The sequence below is a fragment of the Temnothorax curvispinosus genome, unplaced genomic scaffold, assembly GCF_003070985.1.
Source record: "Temnothorax curvispinosus isolate PA1 unplaced genomic scaffold, ASM307098v1 QBEX01011250.1, whole genome shotgun sequence".
NCBI lineage: Eukaryota > Metazoa > Arthropoda > Insecta > Hymenoptera > Formicidae > Temnothorax > Temnothorax curvispinosus.
Window position 1 is genome coordinate 321,184 of NW_020221030.1, and position 24,165 is coordinate 345,348.

The window sequence follows — 24,165 nt, forward strand, 5'->3', positions numbered from 1 at the left end:
CAAGCCGCGTCGGGTGAAAGGGTTTGGCGAAAAATAATCCTGTCTCAATTTATAATGATTATAATCAACAAAAAACATTTTATAATTAAAATTATATTTAATAATGCTAAGTTTATAACATATAGCTTTTTAAAAGTGCAATTATTTCCAGAATAATAAATTAGATTAACTCTATTAACTATTAAATTAGGATTAATTTTCGAAACTTTTTGGCCTATTTATATAAAAACATTGTCAAAGCTAAAAGATATAAATAAATCTAAACTATCTTTATAAATTTTATAATGATGAATTTGATTATGTACTGCTTTTATAGTGACATATACTTGATCAGTATGTCTGACAAATCTTTGCTTTTACTACTTAGTACTTTCTCTGTTTTGCTTGCTAGCGTATTTTCTTTACATATTTATATATGCTGTAAGCTCTGAAAACTTCAAATAATATTGATGATATTAAAGAGACCTTTTTGATCTCGCTAAAACAACTTTACAAAAAATAAAATTTATTTGCTCACTTAATATTGCGAGGGAGTTTATTTTTTAGTTTTACTTATATATTTTTATTTATTTAAGTGCTAAAAGAACAATTTATCCGTTTAACTGGCGATATAAATAAAATAAACAACGCAATTATATCTTTAATAGTAATAAAATGAGATAGTAACAATTAAATTAAAATTTTATATATTTTTTTAGATTTAATATTTATATTTTAGCTCTGTATTATTTTTAGTTTAATTATATTATCACATGTTCCGTTGACATCGAACAATACTTGTTCATCAAAATACCACGTTCGAATATATTCACGACCGCGGTTAGAATCAAGTCCTCAGAATGTTACACGTCCCTGATTACACGAATTGAAACAAAAACGTTGGGAGCCGTCTGGTCGACGCGATCCATCGCGACCCCAATGTATCTTACCCACCAGCGCATTGACCTACCCCAACTCGGAGCTGCACCATTGAGATGTTGCTCAGCTGCAGTCGCGTCCCTCGAAGGGCTGTGCGTTACGTCATCGCTCATAGTCGACCGTAGTTGGCACGCGGTTTCGCCCTACGCAGACACCCGCGTCTGATTTATGCATCCTACGGGTTCAAGAGGATACTATTCGCCGATATGAATGCCAGCAAAATTTTTCCTCCAAGTTTGAAAATTTAAAAAGAACAATTTCTCTGAAATAAAAGTAACTACCAATTTGTGTGTGTGTGTGTGTGTGTGTGTGTATTATAGTTTTAACTACAGTTCTGCAGCATTAATCATTAATAGTATTTTTGTAATTAATATAACTAGATTCTACATTTCTTTATTACTTTTTAATACATTTATAACAGTTTTTTTAATTTTGTTTTAAAGATATTAAATAATTTTTATTCTTTCAGAACTTTATATAAAATTAATTTATGTAAATGCTTTTGTGGAAAAAGTACTCTCCATAATGTAAAACATTGAATGTATATTAAATAATTAAGTTACAATCAATCTAGTCATATGTGCTTTGGTATTATTATTTCAGAACTTTGAATCCTTTAATCATGATAATACAAAAATTATATGTTTTTAATAATTTTACAGAAACATAATTATAATTCAAGAAGAGAGGAATAGTTGCTTTTTATATAAACTAGTAGTTTTAATAATTTTAAATTACATACATATCTTAAGAAATCATATTCGCAGAAAACACTTTTTTTTTTAACTAACACAATAAGTAAACTTTAGCGTGCACTGTGTTATTCATTTTAGAGAAAACATTTTCTATCTTATTGTTAATCTTTTCTTTATAAGGCATAAGGAAATTTCTCGGTGTTCAACATAAAATAATTAATAACAAATTATATCTTCTCATACATAAATTTTATTTTAGTTTGTTCCTTTCACGGGAATGCAATTGCATTTCATTACTTTCTGCTTGTACAGCTAATACTCATTGGCAGAATTCCCAGAAACCAAACTAATCTATTCTTTTCCATTTTTTGTATAAAGCATCGACTGGAAGCAAAAGTGCCGACGTCGATGTCAAAAAATTGATTTTAAATGGTATTTATGAATGACAGTGTCGGACGACTATTTAATATACAGGACATCTTGAAATAGTATATAGTAGTGGGAATTTATTCTACAAGTAATCTTTGTATTGAACTTTTCTTTGTCAAAAATTTCATTTAAATGTTAATAACTGCACTTTTTAATATTCACAGTTAAAAGGTTTTGAATCTGCACAGATCTTTTAGTAGAAAAAAATATAATAAAAAAATAAATTAAAAGTTGAAAAAAATAATACAAATTGTCTTTAAATAGCAGTATAGTTTGCATAAATTTTAGTTCTCTTGAGTATTTGTCGACAATTTTAATATATTGAAATATTATTAAAGTTTCATATTTTTATCCTCTTATCTCGATAAAATATGATCCATACAAAGCATTGTTAAACTGGAGTTAGCTTAAGTATTGATCCTTTACAGATACAGATTTGTTAAAAGCTTATTCAGTGCATTGTCGCTAAAATAAATATTTCCATAAAAAGAGATATATTTAAGCACACAGTTTTTTGTGCACATTTTTTTCAATTAAATGACGTATTATTTATATTACTTTAGCCCCCTGGTTCTCTCTTTTTTTCAATTATTCACGCAAAAAGAATATTGATTTACGTTATTGCTTAAATTTTAATAATATAATTTTATGTTTTATATATTCTAATTGTATGTTACAAACACAACTAATTTATATAAATTGAATAGTGTTAAGTATGACCAATTTACATTATTGTTTCGAAAGTCATAAAAGAGATAAGACTATACATTTAAATTTTATTTAATTAAAACCTTAATAGAAATGTAACATAAATACTCCAAATATTCAATAACAGAATCATACCTGTTATACGTCTACTTATTGAATTCCTTAATAAATTATTGCGAAAGATGCGGAAATCGAGATTGGAATAATCCAATTTTGTTCTGTAAAATTCCTGCATATTTGAATAAATGACAGTGATAAAATTCCTTTACGTCACTTTATAAAACTTTAGAAAAGAAAAACTAAAATGCCATTCTTGCTTTCATAAACTATGTCAAGATTGAAGAAAAGAATCTCGGCTTGCACGAATACAGGGTAATATCTTAGGGAGTATATTCGGGACAATAACCATTAGCATACGCTGATTACTAATCTAAAATTTAGATGTAATCTCGATTGTAAATTTCTCAGCATATAAATCCTGATATTTCACAATTCTGAATATTGTGCATTACGACTCTAAACTTGTAAGCTATAAAATCTCAATCTTCAGTTCTCAATTCTTAGTCTTCAACTCTTGGCTTTCATCAGCTCTCATTTTCGCACAAGTTCTTTAATTTTTCCAATAACACATTATTATAATTACAATTAATAAAATTTACGAGTTTTTCTTTGTAAAGAGTTGTCTACAATAAGGTGTCATACTCCGACAACGTTTGTGCATAATCAAGGCCGTAATTCACCGAAACTTACGCTGAACGAAAAAGCCGGATCGTGGAAGCTCGGGACTAAGCTAAGTTTCCCTCTCGCATCAATGGCACGTACACAGAAAGGGTAGGCGTGGCACTCTACGTTGGATGCTCGCGCGTGCACCGGACGCGAAGGGATGAGACAAGCGGGTATGAGCAGGAGGTGGAATACGTGCGTATGGGATGCCGCGTGAGTCAGGGAAACGAAGACAAGGATATGAGGACAGAGTTATTTCGCGAGATGAAACGAAACGAACGACGTGTGCGTAAGACGAGGATGATAAAATAATGAAGAAGCAAGAGAAAAGGAAAGAGAGGAGGAAAGAGAGAGACAGAGAGAGGGGGAAAGGGAGGAAAAGCGAGAAGGGTTGAATCTGCACGGGAATGAAATAGCGGATAGAGGGTAGCTGCGAGGAACATTCTTCCTTATCCCGTAAGCGCGAGTGAGAGAAGTAGAGAACGTGCGCCGTGAAGAGAGCGGAGTCTCACGAGAGCGAGGGAGAGCGTGAGAGAGGGAGCGAGAGCCAGATGGAGCAGGACAGAAATGCAGGGCGCGAGACCGCGCGACGCTTTCAGTCACCGCCCGATCCTCGGCGCGCACGGTTTTGGAGCGGGTGTTTCTCTATCGTGGGAAATAGAATCGGCGATTTAAATGGAAGTCTTTTGAGGGATGGGAATCGTGTGATTGGCGTATCGAATGCACGCGTCGGACGAAAGTAGAGCGGCGCGATTGTGCTGGAAAAATCGGCGATCGAAAGGCTGAGTGCGCGAGTATATCGCGATACCGAGACCTCGATGTGAAATTAACTTACAAAAGATGGAATGAGAATCGCAAGAAAGAACTGTGACTAAATTTCGTTACCATGATACAGGTGAAAACGCGCATCGGTTAAATGCAGAAAATATCGAGACCAATCAGAATATAAACGAATACTCTCATTAATCACGGCGGCGTAAGAATTTTACGAGAACTTATTATCTTTTCTCTACTTTTTGATTTCAATCGTTTTTCATCGAAACGGTATCGATTCGTCGTCGAAGGCCTACATCGATCATGTAGTCGCGAGGCGGTGTCTCAACTAGCGAGAAACTAAATCAGAAGTCGCGCGGGTGTGTTTCAGAATTAAGTGGTGCGAGTGGAATGACTTTTTTCACTCAGTGATTTTTAATTATTCAGAAACCTTTAGTGCATTCATACATGTGTAATGTGAATACACGGACAAATAACTCCGACTTTATCTGCGGATTTGTCGTAGCGAAATGAAGGTGCATCTCTGCCAGACTAGGAGTAGTTAGGTGAGCAAGATTAAAAAAATATTCTCGTGTTACGTCAGCGGAAGACGCCTTTTTTTTAGAGGCCGGGGAAAATAATGCAGAATAATTTTTTATTAGGTTATTACTACATTTTTAACTCGCTTTTTAATTAAAGTGATAAATATAATGTGTGTGTGAAATGTAGCACAAAATTCATATTTATATCTTTAGATGAAAATATCTGACCAATCTAGAATTAATTTTCTTTTAAGACAATAAAACATTGACGTTTTCAATTTTATAATTATTTAGATAATTGAGCTCAATATTGAATTTAACAATTCCTGAGTTAAAAGCAACTCAAAATAAAGAATTCTTACTAAATTAAGTTGTATGAATGTTAAAATAAGATTATAGAATTAATTAATTTTGAATACTATATGGAAATGCAAAAAGTTGCTTGTCAATCACGTTTTTAAGAAAAGTTTAATTGTAAATTAGTCAAAGAATTTTATTATGCGAAACAGTCACTGAATTTTGAAACGACTATTGTGTAAAAATAGAAAATATAATTACACTTGATAATTTATAATTAAAAATTTAGTTCTTGTATTTTCTTTAATTAAATGATACATCTCTTGTAAATTCATGCAATATTATCTGCGTGATTAATAACGTAAAATACTTTTGTCCCCGGCCTCTGTAATAGCATTTAATTAATCCTTTGAACAGTGCATCTGTTTGGCTTTATGTTAATAGCGTTATATTGACAGTTCATATTATTATAGTTACAATTGCTACTGTTATAATCAGAAATTAACAGAGAGAATTATAAAATATAAATTAAGTAAAAATATACTGTTAATCTCTGTCACTAAAATAATGAGATACATGTGTAACACGCGTGACATAATAAGTTCAATATTTCATCATTATTTACCATAAATGAGTCAACAATCGGCATAAAGTATATCATTTATATTAATAATAACAGTAATAGAATTGAAAAATCAAACTAGCTATAATTAATCTCTTCATTATCAATATAGTAAAAACTGTTAAAAATTTATTGTTTCTTTCGATTCTTAGTTTTTAGCTTTCCACATTATTTTGAAAATTATTGAATATATAGAATAATAATATTAAAAATAGAACAATAAATTAAAAGAAATTAGAAATTATCTGCTTTAGAATAATAATTTTCATATTATTTTAGTCAGTTTATATCATTTTTGACAGTACCTTATTTATAATTTATGCATGTTATTTGTCTTATTTCAAGCTGAAAAGTTGACAGTAAGTCAAACTAGAAAGTTGAAAGTGATATAACCTTTTTAAATTTTCACGAGACACATTATCGACATATTTCGAAAAGAAATTGTTATAAATAATACGTTAAGAGAGATCGCAACACAACCTTTTATCGATCGTCAAAAACAAATTATATTCAGTTTTAAGTTTCTGTCTGATTTTTGAACATCGCCGGCTGCAGGATAAATAGAAAAGTGCGAGAAGGGTGCCTGAAAGTGGCGATCGACCCACCGGACTGACCGACCGACCAACTGAAGGAGAAAATGCTATTTCGCTAATGGAAAGTCGGATCCACAAATCGGCGGTACCGCGGCGCTCGCTCGCCTCTTTGTCTTTTGGGCCCCGCATACTCCGGTTTTTCAATTTAAAACGACTTCTAAGGAGAACGAGGGTGAGGGGTCGTTCGATCGATATCGAGCGGGCCAAATGGCACCGGTAAATTGGAATTGTTACCGATAACGACGTTGTCAGAGGCAGCCGTGGGTTCGCGTGTCCTTAGAAATCATTCCGCGTAATTCAAGTATAACTTTTACCGAGTACAGATCCTGTAGTAATGAACGTGCGAGGCAATATCAAAATCGGTTTCCTATTCGCGCGAAATCATTGTTGCGAACCTCGGGAAGGTGTCGAAGACTTTAAAGTTTCTATGTGATGGATTTTTTAAAAATAGTTTTAATTATATAATCTATGGTTGCTATATTTTATTCCTAAACTTTTGTATAATTGTACTTTTGCAACTCTTGTACTTTATATTATATAATTAAAGTACTCTTACACTTTAATATAATTTCTTAGCTGTAGTTTCTGTTGTGCTTCCAAATGCGATAATATTCATAATTATATTACAACATCATAACCTTCTACAAAATAATTTTTATCAAGAGTTAAAGCAAGACAATTTTTATTAAAAAATATCAATGATTTTCTATTTATAAAACTAAGAAATCGTGCACTTTTTTTGAAAACATATTCCAGATGAGAAAACATATTTTCCACAATACGAGAATTTATAATTTATTATAGTATTATACTCAAATCTTTTAATACATTTAATAAATCAATTATTGGATTTAATATTAAATGAAAACTAATTTTCAACAAAATTAGTTATTAAATTATGTATATATTAAAGTGTATAAATACAATTATATATATGCAATTTGTACATAAAAACAAGCAAAAAAAGATAATATTGATTCTTTATTTATCAAAGCATAAATAGTGTTTGCTTTTTATACTAACTATGTAAGACGTTTTCAAGATATAACAGAATGTTTGACTTAAAGACATAATTGAAAGTGGTGTGTGTGTATGTGTTATGATTCTTTCTATATAAAAGTTTTCCAATTCATATACATGATGAATTTTTGATTAGCTGTCCAGGCTAAATCGGCCAGAAAGTTCGTCGCAGCGTCAAAGCAAACTCATAAATCCTGTATCATTATTACGACGTTCGTTAAGAAACTTCCGTTTCGGTCTTTAACATCGCCGAGTTGCCGCGCGTTTCCAGTTTCGTCATATCGTACGGTTGATTCAGTGTACTGATCGCGCAGTTTCGCAGTTATGGCAACCGTAACGTCGCTTATTGCGATAAGTTATAGCTTTGCCAGCGCATATACATTCGATGTATACACGCGGAGAGATAAAGGAATTTTCGTAAATTTCGAAATTAACATACGATAAAACATACCATCCAAAATTATATGCTCAAAGTGATGAAAGATGTGTTAACGTTAACGTGCGAACCGCGAAAACAGATTAAACTCGTCAAAAAGTTTTAACATAAATTGTTCGAAGGATGCTTTATTCGCAAAATACGTTTGCTTGCTTTTTTATAAATTCCATGCGGGAACCGATGCCGAGAATTACATCGATTAATTTGAATTGTTCTACGAGAGATACGGTTGTTTTCAGTAAAATACAATTATTAGTTATATTTCACAACTGTAAAATATTAAAACCGCTATCAGAACTGTCGAAAGTTTGCAAAATGTTCATTATTAAATACATTGTACAATACATCTTACATAATTTTGACATGAAGTATTAAGTACACAACTTATATGCAAACTGTTATTCCAGAACTTCTGATTTAAATTTGAATAATTATTTGATAAATTAAAATATATTTTTTAATAAAATTTTTTAGTAAATAATGATTTATTTACTTCAATCAACAAGAATTTCAAGTAGATTTTTTATTATAAATTTAAGATATAACCTTTCTAAAAATTTTTCTTAAAAAATATTTTAAGTTTATCAAATAATTATTCAAATTGAAATCAGAAGTTCTGGATGGTTTGCATATGGAAAATTGCGACATATGCTTATATATATGTATAAGCACGGATAACAAAATAAAAAGTTAATTTGTGTATTTATTCTTTCTCCTCACTTTAATCATTATATTTTAATAATATTATTAATATGATTATTGGAATAGCTAGAAGGCGCGAGAAATATTTTGATGTTAGTTGGCAGTAAAGACTTTAATTGACCCTATACTGGCTATTATTATGATCGTCACGACAATATGACCATTGGTTTTAGTCATCAGATTAATCATCAAGACGTTTTGACCATGGGTTTTGGTTCTTATAATCTAAATTAATGTAATTTTGATGCTTATATATGTATACAAGCATTCTCTCTATTTAAATAATTTAATTTATTAAATTATAAAAAATATTACCTCAGCCAGGATTGAAACCTGCACTGAGAGAAATTTTTTGCTGTATTAGCAAATCATTTGTCAGTATAGTGACAGCAAACAGTTGGTTTGCTGCGAGAGCTAATTAATTTAGCAATAGTAGCAAACCTTTTGTTGGCAACAGCAAAAAGTTTGCTCTCGCAGCAAATCAAATTTTGTTGTCACTTAAATTTCTCTCTGTCATGTCAGTGTGAAACTTCCCAATTCCATGTAGGGTGTCGTATATACCAATTCGACCACTAAAGCCTTTACTGGCGAGGTAAATACTACTTATTCGATTTTAATGTTAGATTCGTTATTTTACTTAATGCATGAGAATATCTACTCTGCAACGATGACTGATGCTGCGATATACCAGTGATGTAATAGAAAAGATTCTTTAATTAAGTAAAATTGACGCCACCGAAAGTTTGCGTAAATTGTTGATACGCTCGAAAGTCGAAAGTTCTCACAAATGCTGTCTGTCGATGCGTACTCATTCGCTTAACGCTTGGCATCCAATGATGAAGAGAGCTCAATTATGTAATTGTAACACGGAAAGTGCAACATCCGTGTGTATCATCGAATAAAAACTTACTATACTACTCAAGCAAGAAAAAAATTGGTCACTTCGCGTCTGCTTTAATTTACTTTCTAAATTAATTGCCGGCAGTCAAATGTCTCTGCAATTATTTAGAAATATTAGATTTACAAATGTAGGACATTTCCAAACATGCTTTCTTTATTTCTCTTTAAATAAACAATGTGTACAAAAATTTGTAGTTGCTCGATTCAATAAGATTTTTTGATAATCTCGAAATTTGTGCAATAAAAATGTCGGAACTACCGAATCGATAGTTTATGCGATTATTTATACAGCTTTATAAAGCGTATTACAAAATAATAACAAAATTACATGATATGAGTTATCACTTTATCGGTGTTCTGTAAAAGTAACTTTGAAAATTGAATTAAATATTTTGAAATATTCTATTATAAAAAAATCTCGGGTAAGTAAGTAATATTCTAGTAATCTTTTAACGTAATATTTTAACAGGATGAAAAGTTGAGAGAGCGCTGTTTATTTAAAGTCATCTATTTATAAGTCTTTTCTACGTTATGACATGTCACGATCGCCGACAGCATGCGTTCGCGCACGACCATGATATAAAATTAGTCAAATAGCGGACTATTATTTTTCTAGCGCATCTCTCGCATGAATGACGTTGATCGCTAGACGCTTGACGATTTTTACCTGTGCTCTTGCGATAATGCTCCGACATAAAACGTGAAAGGTTGACACTTGTGATACAATAAAAGACGTACGTCTGTCCGTTGCTCCGACGGGAGATATATTGTTTAGATTTGCAAAAATTATTCCGGGAAAATACAGTAACGAATGCCATACTTAAGCAAAATGATTCAATCGATGCAAAAATATTTCTATTTAATTTATTCCATGGAAAATTATTTCAAGTTTAAAGAATAGATATTAATTGTTATGAAGAGAAAATACAAATTTATAAGTATTAAATTAAATCTTCTCTGAATTTAACCCTATCTTGAAATTTTTTGCTTCTTGAAAAATAATATAACGTACATTTAATTTTTAAACAAAAGAAATATCTATTTCATTAATTTTATTTTTAAATGTGTGTGAAATATTCATACTTATTTTCTTATTTTCTTTCTAAAGATATACATCAAAATAAGATCTAAAAATATTTTAGCTCTTAATAATATAAAATTAAAAATGTTTTATTAAAATTAAATAAATTAAAAGAGAAAAAAGGAAGGAGGGAAAAAGAAGAGAGCGCTATTATTGAAGATTCGATTAATTATATATATATATATATATATATATAATTATATATAATATAAGATATATATATATATATATATTTAAATATAATATAAAATAAAGAGAAAGAGAGAAATATACAAACAGTAGCTTTTTAAATACATCCAATTTTAGAAGGACAAACAAATAATAAAACCATATTTTCTAATTAAATTTAAATGACACATTTTAGCAGAAAATTTTAATTTTAAATTGGTACTAAAAATCTATTATTAAAGAATACATATTATATTCGAGGATTACTAAATCTGAACTTTGTAATTACGTAGATATAGAAATGGATTAAATATTCTAAGCTTTTGTGGTATCGCACGCCTATTGTACCACAGCATTGTTAAGTAAATGTCGATGTAATATAATTTCTCGATGAGAAATTTGGGGGAGGAGGTCGGTTTAGAACCGCACAATATTGGAATGGTTTGCAGTTACGCAGGCGTTCTCGAGAAAACAGGGGATTCTCCACTCGTATTATCAGCGATAATTTGTAGCCTCATGATTTATGCGTAAATCCATGCTCAATCGATTATGCGTTATGGTGCAGTAGCGTAAAACACTCGTGAGAATATATAATTTTCGATCGAATATCCGCCGTAGCTACGCACATTAATTACCACACTATAATTTTATCGTGTGCGTCCTTGTAATATGCTCACGACGCGCCTATTATTGTTCCATTAACGATGCGACGGCGATCGACCACACATGCGAAATCGATAGCTAATTTAGAGGTGCTCATAGCTGCGAGATAGTCGACGTTTATTAATTGCGTTTCATTCGTTATCACTATTTTTTTTTCTCCTCGCGTGAGGTATTCTGAATATTGTGATCCCCGAAAATTTGCCCGCAGGAATTGTTCACTCGACAAAACGTTCGATCACAGTATCTTTAAACAAAGATATACTCTACTAGAAATATAATATAACATCAAAGATATTGAATACTAAATAATAGTTGACAAATGATAGTTAAGAGTCAAATTTTAAGAAAAAAAATTGTTTTGTCAAATTTGTCGAAAACTTTATAGGTCTATCATCATTCTGTTTATTATTCGACAAATTTTATTTGCAACGATTATAAATTAGCGCCATATTGTGATATTAATTGATTAACGTTTTGAATAAAAATCATATTTGCAATTTATCAATTTTCAGTAAATACGAATTTACGATTATATTGATAGAATATTGATAGATGTTCACGCTTTATACATTTCGTGGTTACTATTAATTTTACTAATGATGAAGATGGATTGCGTATGAATTCCAAATTGGAGTCAGCGACATTTCGGAATTCAACTTCGGACCGAAGTTACCACCGCTGAGAAGGAAAACGAAGTTTCCCCTCCTCCCCTCCCCCCTTTGGCATGAACTATAATTAGTTTATCGAGAACTGTTAGCAGTGCTCGCGCAATTCTCTCTGTAAGCAAGCTGTGCAAAATGTGCCAGGCTTGATCTCGTCCTACTCTTTCAGTGATCCAACACGAATTTCCTAATGTATTAATTTATTACGCGATACTTGATTTATATTGGAAAGTGGAACTTCAACGTTAGCTAATATTATTTCTTGCGGATGAATCTCCAAGAATTTGCTTTTCCAAGTTCTTTAGCGTGCTTAAGTACACTAGGTACTATAATTTCATAACTTGAAATCAAACATGCAGCTGACGAAAATTAAGGTCTTAAAGTTAGCGAATAGATTTAATAAATTTAATTATTTTAGTTACACTTTTTAACAAACTCACTGTATTTTAAATAAAAAAATTCATTAAATTAAACAAATTTAATTAAAAACAAATCTGTATATATTATTTCTTTAAAGTTATATTATTGCTAATTGCATTTTTTCCGATCTCTCTCTCTCTCTCTCTCTCATTTCAGAGAAATCTTTATTTTTAAATAAAGATTGTTACAAAGCCGATGCAAATTATTACGCCATCATATTTAAATGTAAATTCATATACTTCACATTTTTTTCAATTATCCTCTGCCACGCTGCTCCACTATTCGCATCTGTTAAAAAAATTTTTAAAGTAAATTAAAAGTTAAGACTGTTCGTTGTTTAATGATTTCCGCAGAGTGCACTCTCGGGAACATGTTTACTTCGCGTAACTCGCTATACATTCTTGTTATTCATTAGAAACATGTCTTTTCATGATAATCACACCGCGCGGAGATTTCGTTTAGGTTCCCGCTTATTCTTCTATTCGTCGCGGCAATTTGAAGATAGGGGTTTATACATCTAAATAATATTAATTAAATTATTTAGAGATATCTTTCCTCCTTGAAAAACAGAGTAATATCTTGCTTTATGCGACCGAGAGAGTTAGCTATGGCGCAATCAAACCAAAACGCTGCAGGAAATCTAGTTGCCCGTGTCATGTCTTGGATTTATCACCATACCTATATTTCTTACTAGAGAACTATATTACACATCTCAGCCTTATGCAAAAATGCATCATATAATATGATACTAATACGAAAAAAAAAATTTCTCCTTAAGTTACATCAGTAAAGAGGTCTCTTTTGCTTTTTTTTATCTAATTTAAAAAAGTGTAACAAAGAAGGCAGAAGTAGAGATGAAAAGAATACATTAATAGCAAAATAAATTAATGGTCAATTTACCACAATAATAATTAATAAACGAGTATTATTATTTATTTGGAGAGTATTTAATACCGTCCAAATACTAGAGAGTATTTAATAATATTCCAATAGATAATAAATATAATATAGTTTTTCTCTTAAAAACTAAGATATTGTAATTTGATCTCTTTATAATGAGTAAAAAATTGGTCAATGTGAATAGTAATAATAAAAGTAATAAAGTCACTTATAAGTTCTTGATACATATTAAATATTAACTAATCTTTTAATTAATTTTATTTTATAAACGTTATTTATATAATCATAAATTAAATTTACGAAGACATATTATAAGAGACTCTTTTTAAAACATTTTTTAAATATAGGAATAATGAGCAAAAAAAGTGCTGCTAAAAAAAATTGCTTCGTCGTTTGAGAGAATTTTTAATTTTCATCATATGTGCTCGCGAAGGCTTTTATTAGCGCTACGCTATCTCTTTCACCATTCTTTTTACCAAAAGTCAGAAGATGATCATTTTTGCTACAGAACTCTTAAAAGACGAATTCTTAAAATTTTAAAGCACGGACGATGTAAAGCGAGGAAAATTTTGTAGCATGTACCTCTCAAGATCAGGCAATGGCATGACACGATCGGCATGTCAAGATTCGCAAGATATAGAGATAGGGATGAGAGAAAAAGGAGTACTTTTAACCGTCACAAAGGTGTAACGGATCGTTGCGGTTACGGCGGTAAGAGAGTAACATGCTGTGCACGGAATGACCCCGAGTTCCTGTTTCAAATCCGGGTCGTTGTGGATATTTGTCACGAAACAAGGAATTCATGACGCAACAGTGGGTGTCCCTATCGCTCGTGAGATTCTGCAACAACTGTCGACATTATCATATTCAAATAGAGAAATCTGTCTTTGTCAAAATTTATAAACAATGTCAGTATACTATACAAATAAATTTAAAAAAACGGATTTCTTTTCCAAAGCTAGTTTAATCAATTAATGTATCTTGACTAATATTTTCAAGGTCAGTAGATTTTATTATATTAGTTTTATATTAATCGCTTAAAGTAAATATATACTAATGCGTGGACAATCAATGGACAGTAGTATATAACGCGAATTAACGTTTGGATACTATAACTATAAAGTTTCAAAATACAAGAAAAATATGTTTATCTTTGATTTTAATTCGCATTATACTTATTTAAGGACTAAAATGATAAAGGTGTCCAGACATAGGTACGTGTCTACTGACTGTCCAGGCATTGGTACATTTACCTTAACAGTAATTATTTGCAGAAAACTATTATTTAATTGTCACTATGCGGAAACAATTCATGAAAAAGTTCAAATTTCTCCTCTAATAAATTAAGACTGTTCTAAACGGTTAAAAACGCATTTTTGCGGTCGGATTCGCCTCGCGAGCTTATTTTTCGTGTCCGCCGCCGCTATCCCAAAATTACTTCTTGAGTTTGCCCACCACACCGTGCTCGGTATGTTCGCGCATGTGGCGGCTTAAGACGTCGTTCAGTTTGCAATTTTCGTCGCTGTGCTTTTACTGCATGGCCACTGCACCTCGGAGTACTGCAGAATTGCTGAACCAACTAACGAAACTTTGCTCCTTAAGGACTTCCGAGGACTTTTCTTTCATCGACAGCCTTTTCTACCCGCGGAGTCAAGAGAGACTCGCCATTTCCTTTAGAAAATTGTCCGTTACTTCTATTATATGTTTGTCCATTTGTGGAAAAATATTTCACCTTCTACAATTTCTTCGTTAGACTGACAACAAGTTATTTTAAATATACCTTTAATTATATTCAGATAAAATAGTCTAAAATCAAATAGAATATATCTATTTTTCTTTTCTTAAATTATATTTCAGATTATAACAATTCAAATCTTTCAAAAAGTTTTTCACTAACTTGTTTACTCTAAGTATTTACGTTTTTAAAACATATTACTGCTTATACAATAAAAAAAACATGTAAAATATTCAAAACAGGCAAGTGTTAAATTATTATGTTTTACACATGTCTCTATTGTATATTACTGTAATTTTAAGTTTTACTCCGTAAATTTTATTTATGCTATATGTTAAAATAAGAAGACTCATTTATTCATAACTAAATACATAAAAAGTTCTCTAATTTGATAGAAATATAACATTTTCGTGGAAATGTCTTCAACTGTTTTAACGGATTCTCAACATTCTCGCCACGTCCGCGTTTTAAAATCCACTTCGAAAAGTTTCGGATCCAGTTCGACTATTAGTATCCGTCGGTGAAAGCGTTTCTCGCGCCGTGTTAATTGATACTAAAAGTTACACATTTTGTGTGAGAACTGATACGTTACCGCGAGAAAAGACTTGTCTGTGTAAAAAGCTTTTTTCTTTCGCATTCGATTTGCAATCTGTGTATACAGTTGTCTGAAATATTATATCCTTTTTTTTATTTTTAATTAAAAATATCTCTCAGATTTCAGGTTTATTCGCGTCAATATAGGTTTATTAGTTTCGAACTACTCGGTTTTCGTGGAAGTAATAACAAATTATTGTTTAACTATAGCTTTTATCCAAAATCAATTATATGGCGAAAAAAGTTTTTCTATTCACGGCGTACACGCATATTAAAAATGAGACACAAAGTATGCTTTATTTATAAAATAGTGGTATCAGTTAGCAAAAATAAAATTTTTATTTATGCTATTATTCTTATCGTATATGAACATAGTAGATTGCTTTTTTTTTATAAATTTATGAAAAAAGTATAAAATAAAATGTTCGATTTTATATTAAATACTTTTGCGAAATTATCGATTTCTCCTAAATAAAGAAAATTTGTGTCACTATTCTATACTTTAAACGTATAAAATATTTGTGTGTATTTCATTATGCACAATATTTGTAATTTCAATTCGCGCAGTTTACAAACATACACACAAATCGATGTTGCTTCTTCCATAATACAATACAAATACAATAACGAACCAAATATTAGTTGGAAAAACACTAGTGTAAAATATATAGAAATTTTTAATATTTACGTAATATACTTTATTTTAAGCAAAAGCTGTGGTAATAAGCTTTTAGAAAAATATATATGAAAACTCTAGTAATAAACTACATGGTCCACGTATATAAAAAAGGAATGTAAATATTTCGTGAGAAAAAAATTTAAAAAATACAAAAGTAACTCTCTAAATCTGAATCAGTGAATCACCGATTCAGATTTAGACAAAAAATTCGCATTTTACAATTTTTTCGATATCGAATATTACATGCAATTTTATTCTCTGGTTTACTATATATATAATTTCTAGATAATAGCATATAGTAATATTAACAGTTGGCCCATTTCTAATATAGTTTTAAACTTTAAGAATAACTCTGGATAACTGATATAAATCGGTTTCAGGATAATTAGAGAGATTTATCCAATTTTACAAATCTTGAAAAGCAGGCAGGTAATGTGAACTTCCTCTGCTTCACTCTCTTGGCTTCCACTCACTACTCATTTAATATTTACAGTATTTGCAATTCGATTTCATATTATCGCTCGGTGGTACCTTTATTACACTGACATTATCGGAGCCAGCCACTAACTGCAGTCATCGGTAGTTAGAGTCGAACCTCAAACTCCATTAGCCAGTCTAATAATGTTCCCGCAGAGAGAAGCGTTTTTGTCCACGCCGCCAAATGACTGAATCGTCATTGTGGATTATATAGACGGTTGCTCGCGCAATTTTCCGAGAATAATACGACATCGAATTTCGCATCCCGTAAATCGAATGCAAATATTGATCGTCGCGCGGATTTCGATTAGACGCGCACGAGGGACGCGACTTTAACTTCGGCGTCTCACATTTCGCGTTATCCGACCAATTCCCCCCCCCCCATTAACAAAAGGAACTCTACTCACGGCGCCTTTTGACTCTCCTGAAAGCAGGGTTGAAAACCGGAGCAAAAATATGCTCTTTGGAGCGGTTTTGAACCGGTTTGAGTTCAAAAACCGCTCCGAAAACCGAATGAATTTATGGAGTAAATTATTTGGAACTTGAGATGTAAACTGAACCGAACCGATTGAAGTTTGTACGTTCCGAGAGAACGGAGCAAATTTCGAATTTTAAAATTGCTCCGGTATTGAACCGGAGCATAAAAAACCGGTTTTGGAACGGTTTCTTTAAAAAGGAGTTAATTAATACATAATAAAACCGGAGTAAAAATATGCTCTTTGGAACGTTTTTTAATCGGTTTGAGTTCAAAAACAGCTCTAAAAACCGGATGAATTTATAAAGTAAATTATTTGTAACCTGAGATATAAACCGAACCGTTAAAATTTGTATATACGTTTCGAGAGAACGGAGCTAAAATTGCTTGGAGCAAACCATTTTGCAAGACTGTATTCTGTATTCACAAGACTGTATTCCTATGACAACGTTTTATGGTTGCTACGCAAAATTCTACGCGCACGGGATTTAGCAAGGTCTCGGCAGTAAACACAAACGCCAAAACGCAAAACATCACAAGAGCGAGCAGCGAGATCCCATCCAATCTCGAGCGCTCGTGTCGCTTGCGCTCTCTCTTTCCGCGCCCTTGTGACGGACGTATAAAAACGTCACATCTGATATCACAATATATACTAGTATATCAATCATAATATATATTAATTTATTCTATTTTTCTGTTTTTAAATAACTCCTTTTTAAATAAAGAAACCGCTCCAAAACCGGTTTTTTAATGCTCCGGTTTGATACCGGAGCATTTTAAATTATAATAAACAACGGTTTGCTCCGGATCGGAGAGATTTTATAATTCAAATTGTGATCCGTTCTCTCGGAGCGTACAAACTTCAACGGTTCGATTCGGTTTACAACCCTGCCTGAAAGTTGTCGCGCGTTAAGTAATATCTCGCGGCGAAAACTTAGTTTTCATTTCCTGACGAGGCTGGAGACCAAGGATGCCCATAACGAGTACCGCTGTATTTCCGTCTTAAACTTAATTCAGATTATCTGACACCCGTTGCCCGTTGCAAACGCAGATTCTGTCAATTTATAAACGCGCGCGTATTATAGTCGTTGAAATAAAAACGTGGAAATGAGATGCGATAAGCAAGCACTAAGTATATCTCGTTAAACTTGACATTATTGAAGAAAGGAGAAGGCACTTTATGCTAATACTGATAAAACAAACCTTATTATGGAAATAAAAGTTTGAAGATAGATAATGAAATCATGTAATAATTTTTCTACGACTTTTTCTAACATACGACAAATCGCTAGTAATATAAACTTAATAATAAAAGATATAATTTTATATACACAATAAATATTATGTTTCCTTCGCGCATTTGTACGTGGTATTTGCAAGTATGAGGAATATTATAATATTAAAAAGTGGGATTAATTTTAATAGTAATTTTTAGACAATGTAAAATATTTATATCTAAATTTATAACTAAAAAATACTGAGAAGTACTGACAAGTTTAATCTCTAAATACATTATTAAAAATAACAATAGATCTATTAAAAACTCTAAAATTCATGTTTTATTTTAGTCATACTTATTATCTTTCTGTAAGCAATCATAATTTTTGACAGTAGTAAAAATGTCGTGATTTATTTATGATTTCAGCATTTTATTCTATTCGTGAACATGAACCATTTTTTGTTTAAAGTATCAGATTATACAGGTATAAACCATGTATTTTATCGTAACGGGTTTTATTGAATTTCTGTAATGAATTTAACATCGTTCTTTCTTGCGCGTATATAGTCAGGACTACTTATCGCTGAATTTAAATTTTTAATAAGATTGAAATTGCTTTGAGTTGGTCGGATTAACCGAGATAGATTCAACGAGCACCAATAGAGAGACGAATCCGAGGAATTGATTTTTTAACGGGCTGTCCGATTTAACGCGATTTTACGTTTGAGCTGGTTGCGCTGGGATGGTGGTTATGTCTATTTACGCTACTAGACGTTAAGCATTTTGCACGGTTCGCTTGTGGTATAAGAATGGACGAGTCGGAGCCGGTGTTCGCATAAATTTTTCTTTCTAGGAAATTGCCGTTTTTCTCTCGTTCCACCTTCGTCTTCCTGTCGTCCGTCGAACTCAGATATGCTAATAGTTCGCTACCTTACTTTCATCGTCGTGGGAAATAAATCTCATTTGCGACCTGTGCTTTAAGGGACCGTGAATTAAAGGCGGAAACACACGCACACATAGACGCACGCATACGCACGCATGCACAAAAACGTCGTGAACAATCTTTAAAAATCTGGAATTATTACTATAATTTTATGTAAGCTTTGATGTGAATTTATCTAAAGATATAGGAATTCAAATTCTGTTACCAAAAACCTTTTCGTTACGTGTTAGTCAGTATTGGACATCTAACATCAGTTTATTATTAATAAATATCATACATCTTTATAATATGATATTTGTAATCAATAATGAGATTTATGCAATTTCTTTTTTTTTTCATTTTCAAAATATTGTCAACATGATATTAAAATTTCTATCTAAACAACGTATAGTTTTCGATTTTACGTCAAAACAACAGTCAATCTTGCTACAATTTCTGCATTAACTACAAAGATTTGCTGCGAATTCGCTGTGGTATTTTCTTCGTGGTGTTACCATAAGCTGATTTGCAACTTCGCGGGGAGTCCATCGAGCTCAGATCCAGCGGTTATGCAGACCCGATTCTGGTCTACCAACTTCTCGCGGGCGGTATAATGCTGCGGCGATAAGACTAATGTAACTTAGGTCACGTACCATCATAGCACATTGAGATATCTCGATGAGTATCCCTGCTTGTATTCATATCCGCCGTATAGATTATGCGCATACACAGATACATGTAGTTTAGGTAACTACTTACTTTCAACTGACTACATGACACCGAAGTGTAAGCGATGTAACGTCGAGGACAAAGTATCATGAGGGATGGCGATTTAAGACAGACAGCCACATGATTAATGATTTCTCCCTTCGAGATTCCTCTCAAAACCGAGTCAAGTATTATAATAAAATTTATTTCTTTAGCGCGAAGGAAATTTTAGCTTAATTATGTTCACAAGCGTTAGGGCCAAAGCACATATGACAGTCGTAATAGTCGTGGACGTAAGTAACGCACAAGCTTTGGCGAATCCTGATCTGTCAGGTCGGGGACTACGACCGTCGTATATCGCTACGCCATGTTATGTGTTTTGGCCCTTACTTGCTGCAACGACGTTATTCCCTCCGTTCAATTAATTGCTAATTAAATTACGCACATCGACCTTAGCTTATATAGCCTTTGGTGTGTTATCGCTGTGATCAAGCGAATATTGTGGTTTATTATTTCATTTAACTAATTTTTAATTGTCACATGAAAAATGATGTCAAGACCGTTTTAAGGCATATTTAAAAAATGAAGATTGTGATAAATTTATCAAAATAAAAAAAAATTATACATGATGCTGAACATAATATATATAAGTAATATATCTAATAAGTAAATATAGTTAAAATAAGTAATTAAAATTAAAGATATATGTCTATATCCAATATTCTTCTATCTTAAAAATTGTTATGAGTAATAATAAAGATCCGCCTGCTCCGCAAAATAAAGAAATGGATTTTCTAATCGCGGCTTTACGCTTGACGCCGTGACAATCACAATTGTTTTCGATTTCAGTCGACAATCGTTTTCACGGTGACATGTAAAAAGGGAAAAAATAGGTTATTTGCGAACGCCTACATCGCCTACTTCACCTACATCGGTGTTAATATGGGAAGTAGAGCGATCTAATGAAAAGTCTACGAACGGCAAATCCTAAATCGTTTTCAATCATACGTTGGATCATTAGCATGAACTGCTATACGAATACCGGTTAAAAATAGGACGCTGTTCAACCACTGAGCACAGAGTTCGGAAACAATACGCAAACCCTTCAGGGCAGTATATTACGCCGTATTGATTGCGAATGTACTGTTGAAAGTCTGGCGGGCAAAATAAACGATATAATTTTGGATATAATTTCGACGGATTATAGCGTAACCACATATAATACAGTTGAAATTATGAACCCACAAGATAAATTATTATGCGTTCCAATAAATAATGAATGAGAATTATTATAGACATTTCGCGATATTCTAAGATTCTTTCATCTATATTTTTTAATCAATTTAGTCGATATTTTCTTCCCAGAAATCTGTTGATCGTTATATGGCTTTTTAGGGGATTTGATTTTTTAATATTTTTATAATTAATCTTTAACTTAAAACTGTGCTAAAGTGAGTTCTTTTTGTAATGGTAAATCTATGAACTAGAATATCTGTCTGTATGTTCCCTATAGGCTAACACGAAATCTGGACATCCCAGCACATCCTCCCCCTGATTTCATCCCCTTGACACTTTGTAATAATTTAAGCTGTTAGTGCATTATTATATATGTATCTAGAAAGCTCGGACAATGCCGGATAGTTTAAGCTAGCAAAGAAAACTTAGTTAATTTTATATATAACACTTGCAAATATTAACTTATAAAATTCCATGAAGTTTCAGTTGTTAATAATTCAAAAACTATTAGTGTTTCAACATTCTTGTTAAGAGAAAAGTTTAAATTGATCAAAGACCGTACATAAAAGAAAGTATGAGCAGCTTTTGTTTTGACAGATATCCATGTTATTTATATTTATCAGTTTTCTGGTTATGACATGACGATGTGGCATCCGAAACGAGAGTTACGACAGGGATTATAAATAATAATGTAAGTTATGAATACATTATAATTAATAAATATTAATAATATGTTAATTATTAGTTCTAAACAAGACAATGAATAAATATAAAGATTGTAGAATAATTAATATTAGTATGCCATCACAAATTGTAAACTGAAAATATTTATTTGTTGCTCTGTATTCTCGATATGAAATCATAATCATAAGGGAAAAGATGCACTATAATGGTATGGAATAAATCTTAGGTGCAAGTCTTCTAGAGAGAATTTTTTGAATTAAAGATATGTGAATGCAGGGAATATGCATTTCGCATTTTGATGTAAGGTGGAGATACACTCGACGGAGGAAATAAATGACGGGTATTTCCATAAAAAATCAATTCGCAATATATTTTTATCGTGGCGTATATTACCGATTTCGTTGAAGTGCTCGAAAAGTTTTCTTATAGCCACTTAAATCTTTTTTCATACGGATTGATTTGCTGCCCTACCTTGCAAGATACTTTTCGCGGAGCGTATTTAAAAGTTTTCAAATAAAATGTTTCACAAAAATGGTGAATGCAATTCTGTTGTTGCACATTATCTTATTCGCGAATTCTCGAATCGCATTTAACGCGCAGAATAAATGCAAGAATGATTGGCTCGACGTAAAGTATGTGACAAAGATTGCAGTGTATTATAAAATCGTATATTGACAAAAAATGTCAAGCTATTATTTAAATAAAATATATTATGATAAATTCAACTACATAAATATGTAGTATGTTACTTAAAATACTTATACATATCTCGATTGCAAATATCATTCGGCGTTACTACGATATTTATATTCTAACTTCCTGAGAAATATTTTGGAATATATAATTTAAAATTTAAGAATATCTTTTTTTTATGAAATTCCACTTTTACGTTAGTTATGTATATCATAAGTTTTAAAATAAAATCCATTTGTGTCTCTTATAGTAATTGTAAACTATACAATTATTGCAATATACACTGTTTCAATTTTAATTTTAATTATTATAAGAATCTTGTCTATATGTAAATTAATTTTATATATACATATATTTACATAGTATAAATGTACATGGTCATTTTATATACATTTCATACAATATAGCGTATCCACATCACCTATTTGTACTATAATTTCCGATTAATAAAGCCATTTAATTGATTGGGACAGTCGTTTATCTAGCTAGAATAAATTATAGAAGAAAATTTTATCTCTTTTTTTTTCAAAAGAGATCAATATGAAGAATGCATCAGGAATTTCAATAATACACAATCCATCGTGAAAATTAATTTTAAATCAAAAGTTAATTAAATATGCTATAGTACTTAAATTTGATAATTAAGTAGAATCTTTGATAATTCAACGAAATTACTGACTACGTTGTTAAATATAAAAAATGTAAACGTTCATCCTAATGTAATTATTTGTGATTTTATAAAAGCAAATGTGTACGAAACAGGACATAGTAGTTACTACTTCAATTGTATGAAATTGAATATTCATGAATTTTATATAAAACTTTCATTATATTGAGCAATGTACATAGAATTACTAATTCGATTTATAAGACAAGACGTGACTTGCAGTCGATCATTGATTCTGCTCATAATATTTTGATTTCGTATGTTTGCGAGAATATAGGGCTCAGAATACAGCTTCTATCCTTCGATAGATGTGTTCACTATCGAAGCGTCGAGGTTCCCGCTGAGGTTTGCAAGTTGTTCTGGTGTTACCGGCACGATCGAAAGTTACGGGGCTACCCGTCGATCGAGGACACGACGGCTTAATTGGCAAGTTGCCTCCGGCGGTACCTGATGAAAGAGTCGGTGATGTCTTTCTCGTGCTTGGGTCGAAGCGGTAATCGGGTTGAAAAAGATTGCCCACTGTTTTGGAGCGCCCAACTTTTAATTGCGTGGTACTTCTAATTGAATCGAATTGGATTGCTTCCAAAATGAGTACCAGATATAGACTTTACGAGACAATGACAATCGTATAGCTAGTCTTTATGTGGTAGCCCAATAAAACACTTTAATAGCGTATTCCTTGACTAGTTTGGAATTTATTTTTCTTGTTAACACAGTTCTTAAATTAAATATGTTTGCAAATTAAAGAGTTGTATAAACACGTAAAATATAAATAAATATTTTACTTCTTATTCAAATTCAAATTAATTTCTTTGCTTTAATAAAATTGTCATCTAATATTTTA

General features: G+C 31.6%; 1 protein-coding gene across 2 annotated transcripts in view; it reads left to right on the plus strand.

Moving 5' to 3' along the window:
• Positions 1–4,093: 4,093 nt before the first annotated feature.
• The window catches only part of LOC112461302, a 239,338-nt gene continuing 219,266 nt past the window's right edge, over positions 4,094–24,165 (plus strand). The window contains exons 1-2 of one of the 2 annotated variants that reach the window (XM_025026499.1): positions 4,094–4,449; positions 4,618–4,792. The gene's annotated coding sequence lies outside the window, so the exon portion shown is untranslated. Of the gene's footprint in view, positions 4,793–24,165 lie in introns of both variants that reach the window. The other variant, XM_025026497.1, reaches the window with a different exon arrangement.